General features: G+C 38.6%; 1 protein-coding gene, 1 long non-coding RNA gene and 2 other non-coding genes across 5 annotated transcripts in view; 1 reads left to right on the top strand and 3 right to left on the bottom strand.

Moving 5' to 3' along the window:
* LOC122976623 (immunoglobulin superfamily member 10-like) overlaps positions 1-27360 on the bottom strand; it is a 106560-nt gene that overhangs the window by 37326 nt on the left and 41874 nt on the right. The gene's annotated exons all lie outside the window — the stretch shown is intronic.
* On the bottom strand, positions 3501-3619 carry LOC122977206. The gene has a single exon (XR_006401452.1). It is a non-coding gene; the product is annotated as a 5S ribosomal RNA (ribosomal RNA).
* On the top strand, positions 3978-4096 carry LOC122977325. Its single transcript, XR_006401563.1, has one exon. It is a non-coding gene; the product is annotated as a 5S ribosomal RNA (ribosomal RNA).
* LOC122976391 overlaps positions 12444-27360 on the bottom strand; it is a 29585-nt gene continuing 14668 nt past the window's right edge. The window contains exons 2-5 of one of the 2 annotated variants that reach the window (XR_006400921.1): positions 13387-13758; positions 13116-13187; positions 12963-13030; positions 12444-12871 (exon numbers count right to left, since the gene is read on the bottom strand). This is a non-coding gene — a long non-coding RNA (uncharacterized LOC122976391). Of the gene's footprint in view, positions 12872-12959; positions 13031-13115; positions 13188-13386; positions 13759-27360 lie in introns of both variants that reach the window. The other variant, XR_006400920.1, reaches the window with a different exon arrangement.

Raw genomic sequence — 27360 nt, forward strand, 5'->3', positions numbered from 1 at the left:
GGCCAGCTCTGTATTCAAGATATGTAAGTTCACCAAGAACACGTCTGCATAACTCTGTGACTTCAGACTGTCCCTATATTCAAATCAACATTTCTCCCACAATTTCTCTTTCTTCTTTAACAACCAGATGATAACTCATTCAGAAGAACTAAATCCAAAAGCAATATAAGACACACACAGCAAGTCATGATCCAAAAGAATTGAAAAAGAATGATTTTTAATCATTTTAAAATAATCGGTGTTCGACAAAGTCAGTTAAGTGTTTTTGGCATTGAACTGAATGCAATGTTAACAGTGTTTAATGTACCAATCCAACTGACCAAGGCTTATCGTGTTATGATTTTGCTCAAATATCACTCCCCAGAAAACTGTATAACGAAGAAGAAATAGACTTTAGAACCACTCTGTGCACCAAAACGTTGCATCTATAAAAGGAAATGTTTTGTAATTGACTCTAAGCTCCACAGTTTTCATTGGCCAGTTCAAATTTTGATCTCTAACATACACACACACACACACACACACACACACACACTTAAACATGTCTTGCATCAAATGTGCACTATTCTGTTAATTAACTTGAGTTTGAGATCATGAGTTTAGAGACTTAGCAAATAAATAAAAATGATACAGCTTGTATGTTGTGCCCACCTTTTTAAATAATAAACTGTGTAATAATTCCACAGTTATATGGTATAAGATGCAGTATGTTAAAGGACAGGTTCACAATCTTTCAACTCTGTCTTAAAACAACAGTCAGCAGCTCAAATGAACATGGAAACAGGTTTTGCTTGCTGTGATCATTCTTCCTGTTCTGTTTTGTGGACCAGAGCAGGTGAAACCAAATGCAACAGACTGCAGACAGAACAAAACTGAACTGAACAAAGGATCCAAACACACTACACTGAAAACCAGGACTAAAATACTAACAGAACTAACGAGGAGATGAGGTGCAGGTGGGGCGGAGAAACTCAAGTGAGGGAAGTGAGGAGATGATCAGGAGAACAGGAAAGAAGCTGATTGGCTGGAGAAAACACAGGGAGCAGGGCAGAGCCAACGAGACTGATGCAGGGCAGGTGTGGAGGGAAGAGCAGGCTGGGAGCACAGAAGGAAAAAAACAACTGAAAACCCAACATACACATGAATATAACTTAAATACACAAGTCACACTTAGAAAACACAGCAAATAAACTTCAGCATCACATTGCCAACCTAGAAACCTTTACCTAAAAGACTAGAAACATACATCACTGTTGACAGAAACATGAACCAATAAATCTGTCAAGCAGAGTGGTCTGCATATTAAGGCTGCATGTAACAACAAAAACAGGACTGAAAGACAACTGTTGCTCTGAGTTTCAGTTCACTCTTGCACTTAGTTTCTAGGAGAGTCAGTGTGTAGCAAGCAACAGTCCTCAGTCACATTTCCTTAAGAAAACAACTAGTGTGAAAACAAACTCCAATTTCCTGTATAAGGGCCTTCTCCCACTAAGTCCAGTTAACAAACAGGGAAAAAGTCATCTCAGAGGTCATCTGATGGACTGGTGGAGGGACATAGAGCCAGACTGGGACAGAACCATGACATGTTCATCCAGTCCACGTTTTGAGCAAACATGTATTTAAAAGTTTATCTGCAGCTTATACGAAGCTGCACAGCTGCTGTTTTCCTGTTCAGCTGCAGTGGAAGTTTAGTAACATAAAGAAGGACTTTGGCATTAAAAAGACTGTAACTTTGAGAGACATTTAATTCAATTTTTAAATACATTTTTACACAGAAGTAGAACTGAAGAACATAACAATGTTCATTTTTGCATCTGGCTATTGTTTTAGAACAAACTTGAAAAATTGTGAACGTGTCCTTTAAAGGCAGAGCCATCAGAGGTAGCAGTGACCCATTAAGCTTTCACTCCCTCTACAGGTAGAGAGACAGTATGACATCTAACACTGTAAGTATGTTGGTCTTTCACACTGCAGACATGTTACTTGTCAACAGAAATGTAACTAATAATAATAATGGTCCCATCTCATATACTGTATGTGTGCCTGTGAGCTTTTATTAATGTTACTAGTTATGTATTTTCCAGCTGAATCCAAATATCTGCTGCATTATTGTGTTTTATCTATTTGTCTGGTCTGCAGGTGTTCACTTGGAAATGAAGTCCAGACTTCACAAAGATGCTCTCACATTTCCTTCTATACTGCATGAAGCAGATCCAAGTGGATAAAAGGACAAATGTCACAACAGATTCTTCAGTTTCTGATCACATTAGTATCTTAAAAACTACTCCACACTAAACTTCTCACTCCCTCAATCTACCAAATGTCAATATGTGCCTAAGTGGCTCTTACACTACCTGTAAACACACTGTATAATGTTGAATTTTCTGTCTATTAACATTTACGAGTCATCGAGCGATTTGTGAGGTCATTCCAATCATCTGTAGTTATTAGTTAAATGTCCGAACAGAATGGAGAGGCGATAAAATGTAGGTTAGTTTAATTGTATGTCCCAACATTTAAAAAAGAGTCAAGACAACAATACCAATTCTCCACAAATGTCTTTCTAATACTCACACCTGAATGAGCCGTTTACATTATATGCAGTCACCACAGATGTACTGTATGTATTAACCAGTCCAATTAACTGGTTTTCAGTGACATTATGAGGTAAATTAGTCAAATTGACAGGTTAGTGTGATCCATCTCACCAGCTGTCCTTCTCTCCTCTCCAGGAAAACATGACCTGAGCAACAAACCATTTCTCCAAATTTGAGCCAGATGTCTGACTGTCAGCAACAGAAGGACTTTCCTGCACATCAGGAAATAGTTTGTGGTTTCAGTATCAGGACTGTACATCATGTCGGTTTTATATATTTTGTGTAAATGTTTGACGTCACCAGGTTTTTATAAAATGAAATTACACCACATGTACTACTGATGAGGGATGAGTGAGTGAGATTAAGGGCTGTTTTGTCTTTTAAGCATAGATGACCTCATTGAAAGAGGCCCTCAAGTTCTCATTTGCCAAACATCAGCTCATTTCTGCCTTGTTTGTATTTTGATCCATCCATCACTTCATCTGAGGTTGTTATTCAGAGTCACTGAAAACTTGAATAAGCTTCACTTTCTTACACCACTATTGTTGGAGGGAAAAGTGCGATCAAAGCTTGTCAAAACTGCTTATTTACATGGTATTTATTCTGACTTTGTAAGATTCCTTGTAAATTGTGAGCCAGCTTTATGCCTAACTTTTGTAATTATTTTGTGGTAATAAATAAACATTGCTGCACATACTATACTGTTGTTGTTGTTGTTGTTCTTACTTTTACCAGAATGCCTGTGAACATTGTTCCTCCAGTGGTGAGCTGCTTTGTTTTTAAGCTTATTAGCCATAGTCTGCTTTCATCGGTCTTCAAGCCTTTTATCTAGCCGTTTATTTAAGTCCTGTTTCCCATAAAAGCCCAGCAGCGCCCTCTGCAGTTTGCAAAGAGAAGTGAAAAAGCTTACAGCACCTGGTATTCCCAGGCGGTCTCCCATCCAAGTACTAACCAGGCCCGACCCTGCTTAGCTTCCGAGATCAGACGAGATCGGGCGTGTTCAGGGTGGTATGGCCGTAAGCGAAGGCCAGACTCACAAACAGACCTTTTATAGATGTCGATCATCGGCATCCTGAACATCTGTGTGGGTTTATGTAGCCTAGATAAAGACATCAGTGTATTTTCTGAGCAGGAACCTCTAATTACACTGATAACATTAACAAGAATGATAAAGACTGTGTGTTATATAATAATGTGTACAGATAAGCAGCTGAGACATGGAGAGGAGCGCGCTGTTACAGCTGTTACAGCCTCATTTAGTCTTCTAGTAATGTGTTTTATCTAGACAATCTACAGGCTACATAAACAATCAGCACACATATAAACAGAATACATGACGTTACATCATGTATAAATAGTGTGTGTGTGAGTATTTCTCTCGCTTACGGCCATACCACCCTGAACACGCCCGATCTCGTCTGATCTCGGAAGCTAAGCAGGGTCGGGCCTGGTTAGTACTTGGATGGGAGACCGCCTGGGAATACCAGGTGCTGTAAGCTTTTTCACTTCTCTTTGCAAACTGCAGAGGGCGCTGCTGGGCTTTTATGAACACAGTTGCACTAATTAAAGACTGATCATGTTGTTTCAAAGTGATTTTTGATTGTCCTGATGCTCCTGTTTTCCTTTTATACACTTGTAGAGAATGCTCCCTAATCCAACATTAGCACTGCTGTTAGTTTGTCATCAAATAAACAGATGAAAATGGAAATAAATATTTGTGTCCTGTCTTTCTTTTTTTTCTAATAGTTCTATTACATTAGGCTAAGTGTCAATAAAATGTCTGTTAATGAAATGTTAAGTATAACATCAAGGGTACAGACACACTCCTTGAAGATTGAATATCAACTTTTTGTGTTCCTAAATATCATTCATACTCAGACAAGAACCAAAGTGACTGTAATTGAAAAGTGTTGATTGATTTAGCATCACACTGACAGCTTAACAGGGTCAAAATATCCCATTTCAAGGATTGTATTATTAATTCTTCCTGCGTAGTGAAAACATGTCATTTTGTAGTGGTGGGTGGTTGAAATGGCCTAAAGGTTAAAGAAAAGTGCAGCCATGCTGCTGAAGGAACGTAGCTGTGCAACACTGATTTTACCTGGAGTTGAGTGTTACCCACCTTTTTGGTAACTTTCGGACTAAAGATAGAAAACCTCAAATGAACATTTTTTTCAACCAGTGTAATACTTTAGCTCACTGTACATTGATGTGATGTTGACACTGTAATGCTAAATTAATTCAAATGTTTTGTGAAAGAGCACAAACAGTTGCACCTGTAGAGTCCATAAACGAGCAGGAGACAGCAGTGTGGCCTCACTGAAACAAGCCACCTCACAGCCTTGCTGCCAGGTGTTACGAACAAACTGGTCCTGGTGGTTCAAACAAGTGTCTGCACTGAAGCAGTTTTATGTGGAGTGGGGTGTTACCCACCTTTGTGGTGACTTTCTCACTTTGTTGATGTTATAGGTTCAAACCAGAGCCAATTATCAGCCCAGAACCTTAGCTCACTGTGTTTGATTGACATTGTGTTGATGACACTAAACTTTTAGAGTTGTGGGTTCAACCCTGACTTGATCAGTTGTTTTTTAAAGTTAGCAGCTGTAATTAAGATGTAAAACTCTTGGTAAAGGTTTGACTCTTGAGTCTCACTGTTTTAAAAAATGCTATTCAAAGGTTTTAAGCTTCAAGCCAGAGCTGCTTGGAGATTTTTTAAAGCCAATATCTTGACATTTCACTGTTCTGGTCCAGTAGCTCAGTCTGTTTGGCAGCTGTTCAAAGGTTTTGAAGTTGTGGGTTCAATTCTCAATCACTCAGACCTCTTGAAAGTCAGACACCACTCAAGATTGAAAACATTTAATGACATCATCTTTATACTATCTGAGTCAGTGGTGCACTGTGTTCAACAGTGCCATTAAACTTTTAAGATTGTCACTTCAATCCTGGCTTGAGCAGCTGTCTTGATGAATATTGAAAACACATGTTTAACTCTTTGCAACAGTAGAGTTGTTGGTTCAATCCCTGCAGCACAATGAAGATGTTCTTCTTAACTCTCAGTCTTTAACATTGACTTATATAGCATTGATACTGCTCCCTATAGACTGCTTCACACAAATACTAAGTACATACACACAGGTTAAAATGCCACAGGAAAGGAAGAGGATGCAGAGTGTCATTTGAATTAAGGATACCATCCTTGGAACAGGGTGATTTTGACACTGTAATGCTAAATCAGTTAAATGTTTTAGTAGAGAGCACAAACAGTTGCACCTGTAGAGTCCATAAACGAGCAGGAGACAGCGGTGTGGCCTCACTGAAACAAGCCACCTCACAGCCTGGCTACCAGGTGTTACAGACAAACTGGTCCTGGTTGTTCTAACAGGTGTCTGCACTGAAGCAGTTTTATGTGGAGTAGGGTGTTATAAAAAAAATGACTAAAATGATGTTTAACAGGTGTATGCAATATCCCACAGCTGATAAATAAGAAGCAGTTCACCAACAATGTGTAGTTGATAAATAAACATACTGCTTATCTTTAACACATCCAGCCAAAACCTTCCTTAAATAATAATTTTTAAAAAACGCTGAATTTTTAACAATCCTAAAACTTACTCAGATGCACAAACACTTTACACAGGAGTCAAATCCTTTAAAGTCTAAAAAAAACACTTGAAAACCCAAAACTGGCAGAAAACAAATCCCTGTCTGAGTCCCAGAAGAGGAGAAACCTGAAAACAGACAATAATCACCTCCTAACCTGATTGGCTTTATTACACATAATCAAATCTTCAATTCATCAAACTACTTTGTATCTTTTACAGTTTAAGTTTAGCTGAGTGCAATAAATCAGTTACTTCAGAGGGATTTTATTGGAGTTTCTGCCAATCAAGCAGGAAGGTGGCGACCAATCAGAAACGTAACAGCCTGGTCTACTTGTATAATACTTGTACAATGTATATAAGTGACTCTTCAATATGGAGGCCTCACACACACTAAAGCAAAAGCACAAACATGAGGAGAAAAGGCCTCCAAATTATAAAAATACAACAACACATACTGTGTTTCAAGGCTGCTTAAGAGGATTACAGAAAGAGACCAGTTAGTAACTGGATGAATCACTGGTGCATCAGTCACAACATGCAGGAGGAAGTGCTTCAAACAATGAGGATGTACTTGTGTGTCAAAAAGGAGAAAGAGATCAACAAAGAACAGTGCTCAAGTTGACCTTTACTGACAGGATATTTCCAGTTTTATTCTTCTTGAATTAACATCATATAAAATATCATAATTTTATACATTTTCTCTAGCATGTTTTAATCTCTTATTAGCAATGACATCAATGTCAACAGCAGGGAAGTTTCTTTTAAATTACAGTAAATATCTGTTAAAGTATATGTAGGTTTTAACAGTAAAGTTGTGCATTTTTTCATTGAAAGAGACAACAGAAATACATTTTTTTCAGGACATGTCTGTTAAATAAAAGTTTACATAGCAGATTTAAATATCATTAATACAGTGAAATTGTCATGTGTACTTTTACAGTCGAAGCCTTTAAAAAATTTAATGAATATATGAAAAAAATGAAAATTTGATGTTGGTTGTGTTTATAGATTTATTCTGTTATTTTACAGGCCACATGTTAATTGTTACCATAATTTGACAACAAATTCTCCATATCCAACAAAACAGAAAAAAAAATTGTAAATAACTCACTGTTCAAAGTTATCACTGCATAGCTTTACTAATGAAGTGCACAGGTTTCTTATTTTCACATGTGACTGTAATGAGAGCACTGAAAGATTTACCACTGTAGAAACAGTCAGGGTACGGACTTTTTTTATCATGTGTACAGTCAATAATTGGATATTTTGGACTTCTTTTTTGGTGACCATCAGGAATGTCATGACAGATGGAGTTGAAGCCTGCCACATCGTCAGTGATGATGAAGGTGTTTTCGTACTTGCAGTCAGTTCTTTCTTTATTGATTTTCGGCATATTTTCAGGTGTATTACAGTCCCCCACACCCATTGATTTGCGGATGTGCACCTCATGGAACAACAGAGCCTCAGAGAGTCCAGTGGCACAGAGCAGCACCAGCAGCAAACAGGCAAACTGGATCTTCATGATTCACTGATGAAGAAACAAACAGGAAAATTGTTCTGAGTGAATTTAGAGCAGAACAAATGTTGGCTTTGTAGTGACTTCAGCAACATACTGTATGTGGATTCTGACAGATCAGAACCTTTTCCTCTAAATCTTTTTAACTATTTGTTATGAATGTCAACTCAAATTAATTGTTAATGTTACACAGCACATAACTGTCCAAGCACACAAAATATATTTAGAGACTGCTTATTTTCTCCTCTTGTCCTAACAATAACTCATCAACTTGTTCTTGCTCTCTATATTATCTGCAGATCTTTTTGTTTCAGGAGGGCAGCTGGCTAGCTCAGTTAACTTTAATGTAGTTTTTTCAAGAGTCTGAGCCTGTCACATGAAGAAAACACTGCAAACTCATACATTCAAAAATGCTAAGGACAAAACTAACAATATACATTTTTTAATTTAATTTAACAAATTTAATCAAGCAAACGTGAGCGAGGCTCACTGAGGAGAATCAGACCACCAAGAGATTTAAAGAGGAACTTTTTCTAATAAGGTCCCTTACCTTATTTCTTGCTTGGCTGATGAGTAGTTGGTTGGTTGGTTGGTTGACTGGTTGGTTCACTGGCTGTGATCCAGGCAGGAGTTGGTCAACTGAGTCAGTTGCTGAAGAGTCTTCAGTGAAGGAAATCCTCTGAAGCTGCGACCTGGTTACAGTCAGTTCATTATATAGTGTCCAGGTGGATGAATACTAACTGTTTTTCTAACCAATTTGAATGAAGATAAAGGAGCAAAATGTGCTACACACTGCTCTGTGTTACAAAAAAAAAAAACATGATAGGCAAATCACAGAGTGGAGAACAGGTCAGCATATCGTGCAGTCCACATGAGAAGAAACAAATCTTTATAGTTTTCTTTTTTGTAGTTTTGTACTCTGTTGCAATTTAGTTGTATATGAATGTAATTTCTAAGAAACAGGGTTAAAATGGACCATGAGCTTTGACTGTGAGTGCTGACTTTTAGTTTTAATGAGGATGTTCACTGTGTGGGACTCATAGTAATTTACATGTGCAGACTGGATTATCCATTTATGGCATCAGGCGAGCACCTGGGGCACCAATGTGAAAAAAAATATTTTTTACTATATTATTATACTATTATTATTGTATTATATTATATTATGATATATATTCTGTATAACAGTATACAGAAAATATGTTAAAAGACCATTTTACTAATCCACCCTCCTGTGTGGAATAAGTACACCTTTGTATTCCTGAGTGCTCATGTTGATACATTAGTTTATTTTCTGTTTTACAAAGGCGAGAAGGAAAAACAAGTCCTTTTACAAATGTTGTATCTGCCGTTTCTGACCAGGAAAACCAAAAGTGTCTTTTCATTTGTGGATTTTGAAATGTTATAAGCAAATCCTGCCACATCTATGTCACAATAAATTTAAAGTCTTACAAAACGCTGTAACTGAAGACGGCTGCAGGACAGGCCTGACAACATTACCAGAAACAAATAATAAGTGTCTGTTAATGTCTACGGGTCAATCTTATATGTCCAATAACTATTTCTTCCCTAAAATTGGAAAACTATGTATAAAAGGGCTATAATTACAGAACTAGGCCTTTGAGCTGATCATTAATGACCAAACTATCAGCAGGTTAGAGTCTGTGTGTCCATACATTATATTAAATTCTACATATTACAACAAATAGGGACCATTTATCATTATATTCTCCTTGGTTTGTTATATTTTATCTCCATTCAGGATTATTTTGTTATAAAATAAAGTTACAGTCATTATCTTGAAGGAACAGATGACACAACTATAGAAGATTAACCATGTAAGGTGCTCAGCAGTGAAACAGCTTTACAGCTTATTGAGAAAGAGTTTGATACCTGGATGATGAAACACTACGCTGATTTGAATAAAGAGTACTCACAGGAATCATATCTGAACCAGTATTGGTCACAGCCAGCTCCAGACTGTATTCAAATTAACATTTCTCCCACAATTGGCCAGTTAAAATTTTGATATCTCTCTCTCTAACACACACACACACACACACACACACTTAGCTTGTGTTCCTAAGTTCAGAGACTTACTAAATAAATAAAAATTATACACCTTGTATATTTCAACAATGTTATTAAATAATTAACTGTTATAATTCAAGATACCACAGTTAAATGGTATAAGATTCAGTATGTTGAAGGACAGGTTCACAATTTTCAACTTAAAACAACAGGAAGGTAAAAGTGCTACAATTACTACACTATTTTTCAAGGGCAGATGCAAATTAAAGCTGAAAGTCAACTTTTACTCATGTGCTCATTGTTTCATATCAAATTCTACATGCTGGAGTACTGAGACAACACAATAAAACTACTTGCTGACTGCTCTGTGACTCTTATGACTGTAGATGATCAGCAGGATTATTTTGTTAGAAAACAGTACTATTACTTTATTATTCTGAAGGCACAGATGACACAACTATAGAAGAAAGAGTTTGATGCCTGGAGGATGAAACACTACGCTGATTTGAATAAAGAGTACTCACAGGAATCATATCTGAACCAATATGGCTCACAGCCTGCTCTGTGTTCAAGATATGCAAAGAAGTTATACAAAATATGTAAGTTCACCTCTCCAAGAACACGTCAGTATAACTCTGTGACTCCAGACTGCCCCTATATTCAAATCAACATTTCTCCCACAATTCCTCTTTCTTCTTTAGCAACCAGATGATAACTCATTCAGAAGAACTATATCCAAAAGCAATATAAGACACACACAGCAAGTCATGATCAACAAGAATGAAACAGAACAACTCTGACAATCAACCATTTTTAATTATTTTAGAATAATCTCATCAACGTGACTACATGTCCGACAACACCTAACTCTGAAGACTTTGACAAAGCAGCACTGTATTCTTCAAAGGAATGAAGGCCGGACTGTGTGTCGACTCTTCAAAAAGACCAGTTGAATGTGCTCACTTTTAAAAAGAGCAACAAGGACAAAGCGTGAAAAGGTGCATCAGTGTTCGATAAAGTCAGTAAAGTGTTCAGTGTACTGAAGAGAACTGAACTGAACAAAGGATCCAAACACACTAAAACTGAAAACCAGGACTCAAAATACTAACAGAACTAACCAGGAGATGAGGTGCAGGTGGGGCGGAGAAACTAAAGTGAGGGGAGTGAGGAGATGAACAGGAAAGAAGCTGATTGGCTGGAGAAAACACAGGGAGCAGGGCAGAGCCAAGACTGATGCAGGGCAGGTGTGGAGGGAAGAGCAGGCTGGGAACACAGGAGGAAAAAACACTGACAACTGAAAACCCAACATACACATGAATATAACTTAAATACACAAGTCACACTTAGCAAACACAGCAAGCAGGCCGTCCAACTTCTCACCAGAAACATGACTAATGAGCACAGAACTATACATAAAAAAGGGTTTTCTTTTCTCTTCCTCTTTGCTCTCTTTTCCTCCAAAGAATAGCTGATTGTAGAAGCCTTGACGCTGTCATCTACATTCTTCTTTACAATTTCTGCTTGTCTTCAAGGATGCTGGACAGCAAGGTTTGACCTCCAATAAACTGCACTCCTCCTTCCATATCAGATATCTCCAAGCAACACTCCTCCTCATGGACTCAGGGCTGGGCTGCTGATCACCTCTTTAACCAACAATTGCCTAGTTAGAATATTAAAAGTCTCATAATGTTGAACTTATGGACATAAACATCCGTCCCTTCCTCCCTCACTCCCAGCCTTGACTTTAGCTTCTGACATCCATTCATCCATCAGTGCAGTGCTGTGGATATTCAGGTGATGTTATAAATAAAAAGAAAGAATGAGTGTACAGGCACACTAGCATAGCCGTGCTTTGTGCTACATGCTAATGTCGGCATGCTATCATGCTCACAATGACAACATGAACATGCTGATGTTTAACAGGTGATGTTTAGCATTTTTGTCATGTTAGTTTAGCGTGTTAGCATTCTGACATTTGCTAATAAGCACTGAACACAAAGTCATGAGTCAAGTCTCCCCTTGTGTTTAGTAGCAAAGGAAGCTCACACACCTCTCAAATTCATAATCTTGAGTCGTTTCCTTAACAGCTAAGTCCTGTAATTTTCAGGATGATACCCCTAAATTTGTCCATGATAGCAGGGGGAACGCATCCTGATGACCAACAATATGACTGTCAGATACTGTTCCCCCTTTGTTTAATAGGAATGCAAATTCATACTGCTGACATGTTTCCTCATAACAACTAAGTCTTGTGATTTTCAGACTGATATCACTAAATTTGTCCATCATATCAGGGGGAACACATCCTGACGGATGAGAATTTTACCCACTGGTGTGACGATTAGGTGGTGTTACACTTTTAAACCACAAGGTGTCAGTAGCGGTTAATTAGACAGGAGCATACAGTTTCATTGAAAAGATAAGACAACTGGCAACAGCTGTGGGTTTTCCAGTAGTACAGGGTAGTCTTCTGCCTTCACAAATCACAGCAATGAAATGAAAATTAATCAACATGATCCAACCCTAACTAGATCCAACTATATCAAAACTATACAACAAAGTGTTTGTCCAACTTAACTTTGTATACAAAGTGGCTTCAGAAACACTGCAGTATTTTCTCCTTGTGTTTCATCATATGTTGCACAGCAGTATTACATATTTGTAAATATCTGACATAGTGACATAATGTGTGCTACACCTGATTTCACGGTACAGCAACATTAGAAGACAGCTGCAGATGGGATGAGGTTGAACATCGGTGTAGGCTGCAATGGAGGGAGATGGATCAAAGTGACGTCCACCGTCAGCAAGACATGGAGCAGTGGGAGCTTGGTTTAACTTGTGCAATTTCTCTGCAAAGCCACTTCTACAGCTGACGGTGTTGCCATGAACAACAGAGGTATCCATTTCTTATTACCAGTACACCGGGCACAATCACTGTCATTGACAACGCCGTCTCTGGGTGCCGTGGCACTGCAGAGGAATTTCACATGTCTAAGCAAACCCCCGGCAACAGATGGTGCAGAGAGGTGAAACGCCAACGGAGGATGGTCTTGCAGAGTCAATCAGTCAATCAAAAGTAGACAGAATAAAGGCTTCAGGCTGCACAGGGGCCAGGGGGAAGACTGCAGAGCAACAAATGATAGTGTTAAGAGATAAGCAACATATGAATTCAGACACTAGACATGAATAAAGGAATCACATCCCACTTACCACATGTCTTTGCAATGGAGGGTAGTAGAACTCCTCACATCCTTTTATAGGACTGCAGCATTTGACTCCCTCTGGAGAGAGTGAGAAACGAATGAAAGGGTCTGAAAGAGGTGAGAAGAGTAGGATGAAAGTAATCAAAGTTTTATTATTTCTCACCCCGAACTAAGGATGTGGTTCCTTCAGGGATTCAACGGGCCCGTCCAGCGTTCCCCCATTAGTACGCCAGCGCTGTTATAGAATATAATATGATATTGTCAGGATAGGAGGGTGTATGTTACTGGGCTGATACTCATCGACTTATTTGATAATACATTTTTTAACATTAATCATTAAAATCTCTTGAACTTTGATCACTTATCTAGTAGGCCATTTGATTGTTCTTTTGGTGATTAAAGTTGTTTTAGGCTATGACAGCTTCTCTCCTCACCTGATGTGACTCGGTGAGCATCCATAGCACAAGGCTGATCACAGCAGGATATAATGTTGAAGGGTTTTTAGAAAACTGGCTAGGCAAAATACATGGCAATCTTCACCCCAAAGTAGTCACAATAATGTAAATTGAAGTTAAGAAGTAAAAAAAAAAGATGTGAAGTATGTGATTCAAACAGTGTCAAAAGTACTTTATTGTACTAGTATGTGAACGTCAGAGTTTCACTGTGTGAGTGTATCTTGTTCTAGTGACCAAAGGGTTGTGTTTCACAAACAGGCTGGACCCACGCCATCATCAGCTGACGCAGGATACTCTGCTCATGGAGAGGAAACACCTGCTAGATCACATCTTGTGCACTCATCTCCAGGACTGAAGAGACAATAAATAGTTGAAGTTACTGTAAAATTAATTTGATCAAAGACACAAACATAGATGGAAAGAGAAAAGACAAATATCAAAATATCAGATTCATCACATTTGGCTTCTCATGATTTCAGACCTAGATTATTTCTAAAGCCTTCCAATGAAGCTGTTTAATAAAGACAAAAAAACAAGTATCTAGCAACACCATACTGATAAATGATACTGCTTACTGATTGGCTGGCCCTCCGGGAAGTTGATATTATGAAGCACCTACCCATGTTTGTCATGTTAACTGTCCAGCTAGTATTTACTAATGCTCTGCAGATTCACTCCAGTGCTTGTGGTGACAGCACATTTCAATAGGTCAGCACATTGGCTTGCAGCAGCACATGGGGTTGAGCGTAGTCTTCATAACCACAACTAGTAAGAGCAAGAGTCAAGGCAAGTACATGTCTGGAGTTTTTTGTAGCTACTGGAGGTTCAATGAGTGATAAGAGTGATTCTTCACTAAGACAGTAGATCAGAGTCTCATCACAGTGAAGAAAATCCTGTCAATATCAATGTTGCCATGTCCATGTTGCAATGTCCATCCCAAAGCCTTCTAAAAATAGTGATTCTTCAGACAGTTGATATGTTTACTACACTTAAATGCAATATTCAAGAGTATGTATGGTTCTCAAAGATAAACCAAATACATGGTCGCAATCCATGACAGCTCATGCATAATAAAACGCAACTTGGGGTCCAAAATTATCACATTTAAAAGTTTGTCAGCCAACTGTCATTGGTCAAGTAGAATTGTGATGTACATCATGTAACCATTTAATCCATATTTTTCTAATTCATATTGATAATAAATTCAAACCAATTAGTAGAAAAGTTTTCACGTTAACATGAAAGAATACATGTTCTGTTATGAAAAATACGTTCTCCCCAAAAGGCAGGTAGCCTTATTCTGTTTATAGTCCTACACATGGTTAATGTTAATATGGCGATTTTTTTATGTTACGACTACTGTAAAATACAACACACAGAATGTAACGTGTTTTTTCTGGTTACACTGTAAAGCACTTATAGATGCTAATGTAATAATGAATCTACATCAGAATTCTCATAATACTACTTTGATTGCCTGATATTAGACAGAATTTTAACTGAACCTGGTGGAATTGGCGAATTCAAAAGTCTGGACCCATTTTAACACAACAATGATTAAACTCATGAATTATTTCTAATTGTACAGCATTCTCTCTTATCTGGTATTTTATCCTTTAAACACCAATGAGGAATTATTTTTAGCTTTTTATTTTCTTCTTTTTTTTTTTTTTTTTACCATGAATTATGATTATTAAACATTTTAACCATGACATCGACATGTGTTTCTCTCTTTAAATCATTAACTGAATAAAAACACAACATTATAAATCTTACGTACATTACATTCGTATATTCAAGACTGCAGTTAAAATGGACATATTCAGTAGTCTTCTCAAACACACCACATATTATTATTAGCACTGGCAGTGCAGCCAAGCGTACGTAGTATAACACAAACAAACGTACCAAAGTAAAAGAGTTGAGCGAGCGATTTCCTATTTTCTATCAGATTATCAATGCAGAAATGTGCTGTTTCAACTAGACCATTTGGTAAAACCTTTGTGTTCTCATTAATAAAAATATTGATGAAAGTTTTATTTTACTTTGGAAGAATGTATTGTTTGATCTCCAGGAAAATAATACACAGAAGAACACTGGTGTGTACATGATAAATCTTATTATAATGGCCAAATTCCATATCCATAAATGTAAATTTACAGGTAAGAAATCGTGCTTTATTGCCTTTAGCAAATAATTCAAACAGTACGTTCATTCAATTCAACACTCTTCAACAAAAAACAATTAAAACTGTAACAGCTTGCGCTGTGTTCAATTTTTTTAACATATATCTTTATTCCCCCTAGAATTCATTGCTAGCATTAAAAAGTGTATATTTTCTTTACGATCTTTTTTTTACATTTGGTATATGTACCCATGGTATGTATCTTTTGTACATCTTATGTACATATAAAGTATTGTTATTAATAAAGGTAAAAAAAAAAAAAAATTGAAAAAACGCCTTAAAAAGCGGCGGGTTTTACGGGCTTTTCCGGCGGTTTACGGTAAGTCACTAGCGCGTCAGAGATATCGGCTAAAACGGTGTAAACATCGGCGTTTTCATTTAAATTTTGTTGAAATAGTGGCGATTAATGGCACAAGTGGGGAAAAAAAACCAGGCGTAGTCTGCCAGACTACTAACAACTGTAGTTATGAACTTGACAGGACAGAGAAAACTCTCCAGAGAAAACAAAATTAAACTTTTAGCTTCTGAAATATTTTTAGACAACTCTGATGGAGCTCAGGATTTATCAGGAGGACAGCTGCTTACTCCAAACAATTTCGCTGTATGAACCTGGACTGTGTGTGTGACCTTTTGGATGTATAGAAGAACACAGGACATTAATTAACATGAGATCCTGTCGGCGTGTAGGGAGATTAAGTAGCCTAACCAATTAAGTTATGCTGCTGTGCCTCACGTGTAAATGCGCACAGCGTCTCTCTCAATGGGGAGACGCATTTATCGTTTCTGCTGCGGTGAGATCACTGCGAGTGTTTCATAAATTCAAACTTTTTTTGATAGTCAGCACCTCCGACTGAAATCAGGTTCTCGTGGCTATGGGTTCACCCACCGATTTATGTGCCATTTATGAACCACATTCACAGCCTAATGTGTATATATGTCCCTGCACAGACAATAATGGAAAATTAGTCATCACAGTAGTATGAATAGTTTTCTTGATGCAGTTTTCTGTGAAATGTGCAGATTCGATTTTTCGTGAGCTAACAGGTGTGTCGAACTCTGTTTCCACGTCGAGATGTGGGGGAACCCTAGTCCCGCCCCGTCCAAACTCGCCTTCAGTAAAAACTCGCCCCCCCGTGATGCTGTGCTCTGCCACCGGGGTACTATGGAGAGCGCTAAGGCTTAGAACTAACTTTTATGGAGTTTTATCTGTAGAAAGTTGTTTTCTAAAAGAGAATGGCAAATTTCATGGTTGTTTAGTTATGATTGTTAGTCATTATTTTAAACAATGGGGTAACAGAACCTATGTTTGTTCAACATAAACTTCCGTTTATTTAAAGTGCACGTCACCCAGAGAGTCTCTGTACACTTTACAAGTCATACATATATACCAATAGTAATGTTAATATTACAACAAAAGGTTTAGGTTTTTGATTTTAAAACAGAGATCATGTAGCTTTAACAGGGTTGGAGTAGCTTCATGTGAAAGAGAAAAACAATTTGTGATTTGGGTTCCCAGCCAGTGAAATTAGGAATGGTCATAATAAAACAGAAAAAGATGTGTTTTCAGCCTGGATTTGAAAGTTAAACAGAGCTTGCCTCTCGAATGTGCAGTGATAGATTATTCCAGAAAAATGGAGTTCGGCTCGGCCACCAAAAGTATTCTTATTGAATCGAGAAACAGTTGAGTACCTGGCACCTTGAGAACATAAGGGACACGATGAGTATACGGAGCAAAAGGCTGGAGATATATGATGGAGCTAATCCATTTAAAGCCCTAAAGGTAAGCAGGAGGATTTTAAAATCAGCTCTTGTATGAGCCAGTAGCCGATGCAAAGACATCAGTACCCGTGTTATATGATCCAGTTTTTTAGCAGCTGGTTTCTGGACCAATTGAAGACCCTTTGATGCTGTTTTAGGTAGGCAAAAGAAAATTTCATTACAATAGTCTATTCTAATTGTTATGAAGGCATGTCTGAGGATTTCAGCGTCTGAATTTGATAGAATGCGGCGTATTTGAGCTATTTTATTAAGGTGGAAGAAGACTGTTCGTGTTATATACTTGATATGTGTCTTATAACAGTCGCTGACTGTTACAAAAAGATAGACTTGTGTGTCATCAGCATAGCAGTGATATTTTATGTTGTGTTTTTTTAAAATGTGACCCAAAGGCAGCAAGTTAACACAGAACAGAAGTGGACTGAGTACTTAACCCTGTGGGACACCGTGTTTGACCTTAGAGCAGAAAGACATAGTATTATTATACGTAACGTAAGATTCTCAAGACGTTATAGAAGGGTGTTGTGGTCCACAGTGTCAAAGGTGGCACTTAAATCGAGCAACAGCAAGACAGATGAGAGATCAGAGTCTATTGCAATTAATGGATCATTAGTTACCTTGGTCAATGCAGTTCCGGTAGAGTGTTTGGGTCTGAAACTGGACTGAAACTTGTCAAGAAGGTTATTACTGGATAGATGGGCAGTGAGTTGACTAGCAACCACCTTTTCTAACAGTTTGGACATGAATGGGTGATTTGAAATCGGCCTAAAATTGTTAAGGGTTTGTGGGTCAAGGTTAGGTCTTTTTTAATAGTGGAGTAACCACAGCTGTTTTAGAAGCAGTGATATCGATACCAGAACTGAGTGATTTATGGATGATGTCAAGAAGAGGGCTTCCAATCACAGTGAACATGTCTTTAATGAGGTTACCAGGGATGGGATCCAGAACACGTGGTTCGTTTGGAGCTAGTAATTTGAGAGAGGGTGCATGAATTGACTAGATCAAACTGAAAAAAGTAGCTTATGGTTTGGAAACCAGTATGAGAAGGAAGCAGAGGTTGGGAGGGATCAGATATTACCAGTAATATCATTCCTGATTAGCTCAATCTTTTCAATGAAAAAGTTAGGCCTACATCCTGACGGCTGAAAATGTTACTGCCAGATACTGTTCCCCCTGTGTTTAGTAGGGAAGGAAGCTCACACACCTGTCAAATTCATACTGCTGAATTGTTTGCTCAAAACAGCTAAGTCCTGTGATTTTCAGACTGATATCCCTCAATTTGTCCATCATAGAAGGGGGAACGCATCCAACTAAGACTGTTACTGTCAGATACTGTTACCCCTGTGTTTAGTAGAAAAGGAAGCTCACATAAATATTACATGGAAGACTTTAATAACATTAAACAAAAAATAAATCATGCACACCTTCCTTTTCAAATATACAATAAAATTCATTTTGGTTGAAACCAGCACAGTAGCAGCTTGTCTTGCTGTCTACATGTTTTTCACATGACTTATAGATGGTAAATTAAAGAAATATTAGAGATAAAATATATATGGAAAAATCAAAATAATATGAAACATAAAACATTCAAAATCAAGGAAAACTATAAACAACAATACTATCAATAACAAAATTGAAAGTATGAGGAAAAAAAAAATCTAATTTACCTTCTGACCTAACTCCTGAGACAGCCCCCTCACTGAGGTCACAAACACAATATGCATTCATCACGTGCTTGTATATTACCAGGAGCTCACTGAGTGGATCAACCCCAAACTCCAGTTACAGTAGGCCATTTGTATAGGAGAACCCTAACCGGGACATCATTAAAGTTGAAAAACTGTGGATAAGCAATAGCAAAGGTATGTAAATTGTGCTGTGGACGATTTTCATCACCAATATTGAAATAGACTAACTACCTTAAGTTTCAGAACTCTCCATTAACTCTAGCCATGTTACCTCTTGTCCTCAAGGCAAATGAATCCAGACATTTACCACGAGATTGTTAATTACATCTCAAATGGTAACTACCCAGAAGGTGCTACAAAATCAGAGAAATATGTGATTCGAAGAAGGTCATCGGAGTTCATAATTGATGGTAAGTGAAAAGACATTAAAGTTCTTGTTATAATCCAAAAATTCCTTTTTCTATGAAGGTAATAATATACAATTTTGTTTAAACTATTACAACGGTTAGTGTCATCTTGGTTAATTTGGAGGCTGCATTTATATTTAGCTATATACTCGTTTATCATTTACGATCAATCCAATTATGATCTACAAATAACTTATGTAAGCATTTCAATTTTACATAAACATGTGGAGTAAGATGCACTTTATATATAATAGCTCGTTTTAATTTAAGATAAATTAAAAACATATTTATGACCTGCAAGTAAAGTAAGCCACTTACTTTTTTCTATATTCTAACAGAAGGAACATTGTACTACAAGAAAGGGAAGAAAGAAGCCAAGAGAAAAGTTGTCTATGACAAGGAAGAAGCCAACCAAATTTTTGAGGAATGCCATGCAGGTGCCTTTGGAGCCCACTGTGGTATTGTTAAAACAAGGAACGCAGTGTGCAAAAGATTTTACTGGCCTGGCATGACATCTGCTATTGATAAGTGGGTGAGTATATTTTTTGATTCATCCAAAGAGAAAAATTATTCTATCATCACTTCATTTCAAGCAAAAACACACATAAGTGATGGAACATACCACTTCATAATTCTTTACTTGAGTACTGGACTTAGTAGAAGGCCAATGTCCTGTTTTGTGCTTTGACACTGGACCCAGTATCAAACATGTCTGGTTCGATGCAGTCAAATATGTATCTGTTTGTCCAGAGACTAGCCACAACCAACCCAAACACCAGAATAAAACGTTGGCATTGTATGTTTCTGCAAACCACGGATACATTTAATGTCTACGTTGTTGTTGGCCATTATCAGTTAAATAATAATGTTTTATAATGTGACAACACTGTGGTTGAGGTTTGGTTAGGTTTAGGCACAAAAAACAGTTGGTTAGGGTTAGGGAAAGTTCATGGTTTGGGTTAAAAAAATAAAAATAAAAATGGCTGCAAATGTCCCGAAGTCTGACTAAAAACTCATGGTTTTGTCGGTTGAAACGGGAAGCGGGCCTTGGTTTCGAGGTGGTCTCAAACCCTCCCTCCTCCTAATAAGAAATTCAGCTCATATAGATGTCATGTGAACTACATCACTTTAGAAATGTTGATATGATACAGATTCAATGTATCTGTGGTTCACAGAAACGTACAAAGCCAACATTTTATTCTGGCGACCAGGCTGCCATACCACATAAAACTTTATAATCACAGACTAAATATTCCCTCCTTCTAATACTGAAGTTCACTGTTAACATTATTTTCCAGGTTAGAGAATGTGCAGAATGCCAGGCCAGAGCTTCAACTATGAAGCAGGAGACCGAGTACATCCCCATACAAGTAATTCACAATACTTTACTCTTTGAAGCTTATATTTTGTGATGGAGAATGCTTTATAGTAATTCTAAGTGAATAATATATTTGTTATTTTGCTCTCCTTTGTTAAGGTGAGCCAGCCCTTTGAACTTGTGGGGATGGACAGAGGCGGGACAGGGGCGGGAAACACATACATCTGTGTGATGGTGGACTACTACACCAAGTGGTCCGAAGCGTTTGCCCTGCCCACAAAAACACCTGCAGATGTGGCTGACTGTATAGTCAGGTTCTTTTACCGTTTTGGGGCCCCAAAAAGGATCCTCATTGATCAGGGACGAGAGTTCGTTAATGAGGTTTGTTGAATGTTACAGCCAGGTTGCGATTTGTGGAAAATAAATCAGAACTACAGTGGGCCTATATAGACTATGGAGCTTATTAGGCTATTTCTTGCTGTTGTGCAGTAACATTTATAAAATAACTATAAACTTTAATAAAAATAATAAGGCTACAAAATTTTAAGTTGGCCACTACATTTCCAGGAATAATTTAATCATTTTCTTAATTAATTTAATTCATCAAGTAGCGTGATATTTTCATTCTCAGGGGTGTGATGTCAAGCTCATGCAGACACATAGTACATGTGATCATGTACAATAAAACAAAAAGTTAAATGCTAATTTTAGATGCTTGAATTAAATTCCCCAACGCTCCTTTCAGCACCATCGATAGCGCCACTTGGCCAGACGTGCCAAGTGTCACAGCCCGGCTCATAGGCTGCGACAAAATATGGGAGACCAGACGAGTCTTGTCACTGAGGATACGCGTTTATTTACAAAATGATAACGGAACAAACGTGGAAGTCAGTAATCAGTAATGTAGGCATGTGTGCGTGTCGGCAACCAAAAAAAACAGCCGTGCCACGCCGCTCTCGAAGTGGACGACACGTGATGAAGGAGGGGGGAGAAACTCTAGGCGGCCAAGCTTTGTAGTCACGACCACACTGGGCCCAGGTGTGGCTCATGATGGCAATTACGATCCTCCGCCCTGCCCCGGACCCTGCAAGACAAAAAAGAAACCAGCAAACGCAACGCAGGAGCACCTAGTGGAGCGGAGGGGTCGCCAACATAGACTTCAAAGTGTTGTAATGCCCAAATAAGTGCAAGCGTCTCCTTTTCGATCACAGAATAATTTAACTGAAAGGAGTTAAATTTCTTTGAGTAAAAACTCACGGGACGTTCAACACCACTGTCATCACACTGAAACAAGGCAGCACCCGCTCCCACATCACTCGCATCCACATGCAGCTTAAAAGGTCGATCCATGCATGGAGCTGCAAGAACAGGAGGTGAGCAAAGGACAGATTTCACATTTTTCAAAAGCTCGTTGACAAGAAGCTGACCAAACAAACTTTGCCTTTCCCTTCAACATCTGCCAGAGGAGCTACGACCGTTGAAAAGTTTCTACAAAAACTGTGATAATAACCGACAAGACCCAGAAACCGCTGCAGTTCCTTCTTAGTTGTTGGCAATGGATACTTCTGGATTGCAGTTACTTTTGCCTGCACCGGACGCACAGTTCCCTGCCCAACAACCTTACCAAGATATGTGACAGTGGCCCTAGCAAACTCACACTTTGCTAAGTTAACTGTCAGGCGTGCATCCTTCAGACGGTCGAACAGTTTCCTAATATGAACCAAGTGTTCTTTCCATGTGTAACAGAAGCAACTCCTTCCTCTGCTCAAAAGTTAACCCAGTCTCACCCGTACCAGGTGCATCGAACATTTCCAGCCCAGGACCAGCAGCCTGCAACTTCGGTCTGACAACACCCAGTACAGTCAGGTTAGCTTTAACAATAGCTTTAATATTCTCCTTCATCCTCTTATCCCCGACTTCCAGCTTAAAATGCTCGGCGATTTTCAACAACTGCTCACGTGAACAGCGCTCCAATAACTCCTCTGACGGAGCTCTCAAAAAATCCTCCACACTAGCCATGACTTGAACACAACACAGCTTACCTGCTCAAAACACCAAACTGCTGATACGACAAAACCAAGCTACAACTCCTACACGCAGCCCACTGAGCCCACACAGCCCCGACACAGCCAAAACATCACCGCAGCCCCGTCCCCCTAACTGCCTAACCAGAGTCTAACTAAGCTCCCCCCTAGTCTTCAGGTGCTACTTGTGGCGGGTATTTACGCACTTCAGCCCGTCAGCCCGGTAAAGCAACCATAAAAAAATGGTGACTCACCTGCAGCCGCGGATGTGCCCCCGAGACAACTGCTCCAGCCACGTTCCCACCACACTAACAACCCCCAAACGAATTCCAAAGGGAACCCGCTCTTAAGCCTAACAAGGGACAGAACAACGGCGATTTACTACGGCCGCGCACAGAACCGACAGAACTCAGAGCCACACAAAACTCACCAGCATAACCAGCCTGGCAACACAAGCAAAAACTTCAGCCGAATCAGCAACTCGCTAAAGCAGTTTACATTATTCCAAAGCAAACAACTTACCACACTCGTCAATGGCTCCCAACAACAGATTGCGAAACTCATTCATAAAACGAGGCGCACAGCTTACTCCGCTACAGCTGATCTCCGACGTCACGCCAACCCCGGGTCAACAAAGCTTAAACGAGCCCCCATATGTCACAGCCCGGCTCATAGGCTGCGACAAAATATGGGAGACCAGACGAGTCTTGTAACTGAGGATAAGCGTTTATTTACAAAATGATAACGGAACAAACGTGGAAGTCAGTAATCAGTAATGTAGGCGTGTGTGGATGTGTGCGTGTCGGCAACCAAAAAAAAACAGAACAGCCGTGCCACGCCGCTCTCGAAGTGGACGAGGCGTGATGAAGGAGGGGGGAGAAACTCTAGGCGGCCAAGCTTTGTAGTCCCGACCACACTGGGCCCAGGTGTGGCACATCGCACCCTGTTTACAGCATGTCGTTACATAAATGAAAATGTTTTTGATGATCTCACATTTATCTGCATAGGCGGTAATATTTTTTGCAATGAATCATGAAAAGTTATTTGTTTCAAACAAAGGATAATGCTTATTATTGTTTGCCAACAGCTAAACAAGGAGGTGTGCAACAGTCTGGGGATTCAGTGCAGCCTTTGCGCACCATATCACCCAAAGACAAATGGGCCTGTCGAAAAACAGAACGGAACAATACAGAGGTAACATCACTGTAATTATTTTACTTTAATGTGTATATTGTTTTTTGATACATGTAATTTTTTATATATTTATGATATTGTGAACTGAAAATGTATTGAAAGCAAGGTGGCCTGCCTATTTATGTGATAATACTTTTCAGGGCACTGTTCCAACTTGTCAAGAAGTATCCAGAGAGTTGGGATACATATTTGGAAGCAGTGATGTTTGGGTTGAGGACCAAAAAAGACAGCACTACGAAGTTCTCCCCATTCTTCCTCCTGTTTGGGACAGAGGCCCGCCTCCCGAGTGAGATTCCAGAGGTTATATTTGAGGTTATGATCACTACGAAATGACTATGCTAACAAAAATGTCATTACTGTTATAGTTATAGTGATCAGGAGTGCTTTGAGATTGTACAGTTAGTCAACAAATAGATAAATTTGTCTCATTCCCACATACAGTCTAATGACTGTAACGGCCAAGCAAGGGGTCAAGTCCAATAACAATGAAAAAATGAAAGTTGTATTTTACAGATTGACAGCAGGGTGGAGAATGGCCTTGACCAGGAGGTGGTGTCAGAGGCTGATGAAACAGGCCCAGCACCACCAACAGGCCCAGCACCACCAAAGTCTGCTGCAGTCACAGCTTTGTCTCCAGGCAATATCGAAAAACGTATGTTTCAGAATATGTAGTTCTCTTTTAATGTAAAGAGCAAAGTCCCTCACATACCAGGTTTTTATGTAGTAATCCCTGCACTTTGTGCTTATTTCTTTAAGGCGTGAAGGATGCCTGGGATGGTCTAAAGGCCAATGTCCTGCTATCAAAAATTGGGCCGTACAAGATCTTTTACTGGGACATTGGCCGAACGGGGCCTGGATTGGAGCTTGAGAGTGAGGTAAAAAATATATATATACCAAATTCATTTGAAAAGTAATGATTATTACTACTAATTCATATGTGGATAATGTATGAATAAAATAATTAATTGTTCATTTTAAACTGTTAATAATTGTAAGTCAATTTTACTAGGTCATAAATGCGTACTTGGCCATGCTGGAGCGGCGACACAATATAACAGCGAAGGAGAAGGTGCTCCATATAGATACATTTGGAATGACCTCAGTGTGGAAAGGAAATATTCCACGATTCAGGGTTAGTTGCAGACTGTCTCATTACATATGCTGGTAACAGTGACTGATGTTGATGACTTGCAAGTTAAAGCTTTTGTGCTATATCTACATTATTTCAGTGGGACCCCACACATTACAAAATGCTGTTTCCTGGTTGTAAGTATTACTTTTTCAGCAACTGGGAGCACATATTGACATGTTACATACAATATACCATACAGTAAAAGATCAAGTGGTTGTTTTTTTTGAGTTTATGTTCAGCTTTGTAAACTCTTCATCTTGCACCTTGATGCCAAAGTCGCTAAATGTGAGAAGATGTTCTTCTCTAGCAGTAGTAGCTTAACAGCTATTTTTAAAGTCAATATGGTGGACAAGCGTATACTTAGGACTTACATGTACAATAATCTTTGGTTTTTGTTTATGTTTCATACAGGTAATATATCCATCCGAAAAGAGGACTCTACTGATGGATTCACTTGGAGAAACTGCTGCATAGCTGCAAAGGTGCAAGGATGTAACAAGGTACAATTTGCACATTTTAATTGCAATTGTGATACTAAATAACAAATACATTTAAGTTATAATTTCTTAAACAACTTACACCCAGGAGCAGATTCAGCTGACCAGTTGTGGATTTAAACAATCTCTTACTTTACAATACTCTCAAACAGCAACTGGTTAGCATTCAAGACAAACAATGGAGTTCAAGGGATGACATTTGCTCATGCAGACAAACAAAACTAGAAATAGTTGCAGAAATGATAAGTATGTGTGTAGTATCTGGTGAATATCAGCCAAAAGACTGGGATAAGTACTGCTGGTGGTCAAGAGAGCAATTGCAGACCTGAAATGACTAAATGACAAAATGCAGATGTGTATGTCAAACATGGACAATGGCAAGTTGGCTCGATTTCAACATTATAGATGAATATTTGACAAGTGCATAGGTAAGGAAAGAAGACTGGTTATTTTTATCTGAAACAACTATCTTTTCTGTTCTGATGTCCGAGCAATTAGTAATAGTATTTTCTTGTGCTCCGCTCTTTGCACTTTTGTATTGTATAACAAATATATTGTGATGCTTGTATGATGTTTAAGTCAGTAAATCTGGTTACTTTATTTAAACATATTTTGTGTTTTTAGAGCATTCATGAGGAAGAAAGGGTTCAATGTGTCAAGGTGGAAATGTGACACAGTGCCTCATCCTCACCAACCAGACAGCACCTCCTGTGGGGTTTTTGCCATTAAGGTATGAAAAAACATGTTCTTTTTACTCCAGTATGTGCACATATAAAATATTGCCTCCTTGGTGAAATATATATTTAGAATAAAATAAAATAAAATTCATATTTGTTGGTAAATTATAACATGTGTTTTTAATATCATTTCATTGAGAAAATCTTAATGGAGGAAAAGCTCAAATTCCCCGCTGGCCAAAGTGATGTGACAGAGCTACGTTGGCAGATTGCCACTACTCTTCTTCGGGAGTCTGGTAAGTTACATGATAGCACTACTAACAAGTTGTGAATGAAAATGTCTATGAGTACTCTGGTTGTCATCTTCGATAATTACAGAAAATACAAATACAGTGGATTTTGTTCAAAAGAAAGCTTCTTGTCCTCACAAATGTCATCCCCTTTCAAATATTTTTCCATTTTTCTGACAGATGATCTGACAGACCTTTGTTTCTTCTGTGGGGAGGTTGATGTAGATGACCCTGAAGAGGAGGAGCTGACATGGGTATTTTATTTTAGATATATAATGCAGTCCTGTAGTATTTCACTTTTCATTAAGAAGATTTAGAAAGAAGAAAATATAACGCTTATTATTGTTTGCCAACAGCTAAACAAGGAGGTGTGCAACAGTCTGGGGATTCAGTGCAGCCTTTGCGCACCATATCACCCAAAGACAAATGGGCCTGTCGAAAAACAGAACGGAACAATACAGAGGTAACAGCACTGTAATTATTTTACTTTACTGTGTATATTGTTTTTTGATACATGTAATTTTTAATATATTTATGATATTGTGAACTGAAAATGTATTGGAAGCAAGGTGGCCTGCCTATTTATGTGATAATACTTTTCAGGGAACTGTTCCAACTTGTCAAGAAGTATCCAGAGAGTTGGGATTTATATTTGGAAGCAGTGATGTTTGGGTTGAGGACCAAAAAAGACAGCACTACGAAGTTCTCCCCATTCTTCCTCCTGTTTGGGACAGAGACCCGCCTCCCGAGTGAGATTCCAGA

This window comes from Thunnus albacares, chromosome 24, assembly GCF_914725855.1.
Source record: "Thunnus albacares chromosome 24, fThuAlb1.1, whole genome shotgun sequence".
Lineage (NCBI taxonomy): Eukaryota > Metazoa > Chordata > Actinopteri > Scombriformes > Scombridae > Thunnus > Thunnus albacares.